The sequence below is a fragment of the Zeus faber genome (assembly GCF_960531495.2).
Source record: "Zeus faber genome assembly, chromosome: 16".
In the NCBI taxonomy this organism is placed as follows: Eukaryota; Metazoa; Chordata; class Actinopteri; order Zeiformes; family Zeidae; genus Zeus; species Zeus faber.
Window position 1 is genome coordinate 15,641,293 of NC_137202.1, and position 2,813 is coordinate 15,644,105.

The window sequence follows — 2,813 nt, forward strand, 5'->3', positions numbered from 1 at the left end:
CCAAATAACAAAATTCAACTCCAAATAACAAATCAACACCAAATAACAAAACAACACCAAATATCAAAACAACACCAAATAACAAAACAACACCAAATAACAAAACAAACACCAAATAACAAAACACAACACCAAATAACAAAACAACACCAAATAACAAAACACAACACCAAATAACAAAACAACACCAAATAACAAAACAACACCAAATAACAAAACAACACCAAATAACAAATCAACACCAAATAACAAAACAAACACCAAATAACAAAACACAACACCAAATAACAAAACAACACCAAATAACAAAACAACACCAAATAACAAAACACAACACCAAATAACAAAACAACAACAACACCAAATAACAAAACACAACGCCAAATAACAAAACAAACACCAAATAACAAAACACAACGCAAATAACAAAACAAACACCAAATAACAAAACAACACCAAATAACAAAACAACACCAAATAAGAAAACACAACACCAAATAACAAAACAACACCAAATAACAAAACACAACACCAAATAACAAAACAACACCAAATAACAAAACACAACGCCAAATAACAAAACAAACACCAAATAACAAAACACAACGCCAAATAACAAAACAAACACCAAATAACAAAACAACACCAAATAACAAAACAACACCAAATAACAAAACACAACACCAAATAACAAAACAACACCAAATAACAAACACAACACAAAATAACAAAACAACACCAAATAACAAAACAAACACCAAATAACAAAACACAACGCCAAATAACAAAACAACACCAAATAACAAAACACAACGCCAAATAACAAAACAACACCAAATAACAAAACAAACACCAAATAACAAAACAACACCAAATAACAAAACAACACCAAATAAGAAAACACAACACCAAATAACAAAACAACACCAAATAACAAAACACAACACCAAATAACAAAACAACACCAAACAACAAAACACAACGCCAAATAACAAAACAAACACCAAATAACAAAACACAACGCCAAATAACAAAACAAACACCAAATAACAAAACAACACCAAATAACAAAACAACACCAAATAAGAAAACACAACACCAAATAACAAAACAACACCAAATAACAAAACACAACACCAAATAACAAAACAACACCAAATAACAAAACACAACGCCAAATAACAAAACAAACACCAAATAACAAAACACAACGCCAAATAACAAAACAAACACCAAATAACAAAACAACACCAAATAACAAAACACAACACCAAATAACAAAACAACACCAAATAACAAAACACAACACCAAATAACAAAACAACACCAAATAACAAAACAAACACCAAATAACAAAACACAACGCCAAATACAAAACAACACCAAATAACAAAACACAACGCCAATAACAAAACAACACCAAATAACAAAACAAACACCAAATAACAAAACACAACGCCAAATAACAAAACAACACCAAATAACAAATCAACACCAAATAACAAAACAAACACCAAATAACAAAACACAACACCAAATAACAAAACAACACCAAATAACAAAACAACACCAAATAACAAAACACAACACCAAATAACAAAACAACACCAAATAACAAAACACAACACCAAATAACAAAACAACACCAAATAACAAAACAAACACCCAAATAACAAAACACAACGCCAAATAACAAAACAAACACCAAATAACAAAACAACACCAAATAACAAATCAACACCAAATAACAAAAACAACACCAAATAACAAAACACAACACCAAATAACAAAACAAACACCCAATAACAAAACACAACGCCAAATAACAAAACAACACCAAATAACAAAATCAACACCAAATAACAAAACAAACACCAAATAACAAAACAACACCAAATAACAAAACAAACACCAAATAACAAAACACAACGCCAAATAACAAAACAACACCAAATAACAAATCAACACCAAATAACAAAACAAACACCAAATAACAAAACACAACATCAAATAACAAAACACAACACCAAATAACAAAACAACACCAAATAACAAAACACAACACCAAATAACAAAACACAACGCCAAATAACAAAACAAACACCAAATAACAAAACACAACGCCAAATAACAAAAACAACACCAAATAACAAAACAACACCAAATAACAAATCAAACACCAAATAACAAAACACAACACCAAATAACAAAACAACACCAAATAACAAAACACAACACCAAATAACAAAACATAATTTCATGAAATCATGTATGATTTTTGGCTCACTTTCCCACAGGTGGGTCGCAGGGGATTTTATTTGAGTCGTCAAATACATTTGAACTCTCACGCACAGGGCTTTTTTTTTTGTTTCATCCAATCAGAATCAGAACAATCAGAGTAAAATTTAAAAAAAATCTCCAATAAAAAACACTGTTTTTCATGGCTTTGTTTGGAAGAAAAAGATGGGGCTGATCTTGATGCGCAGCGTGATGGTATGGTCCACTTTAGGGGTGTCTGAAATCGTATTACAAGATTCTCCCAGGCATGAATATGGGAAATATATTGTAATCGTTACGATCAGGGGTAAGAAGGATGAATAAATGTTTCCGCATTGGTAATTTGACATACGTCTGCCCGCCGCCATATTGGAGCGCTCAAGTACCAATGTGTATTTAAGCGACGCAAACGTCTCTACAAAATCTACTGTCCCTCATTCAATTCTGAACCGATTTTCATGAAATTTGGTTCCTTATGAATGTACGTATTTGAACGTGATACTGGTTACTTGTTGGAATTGATTTCATTCACTGGG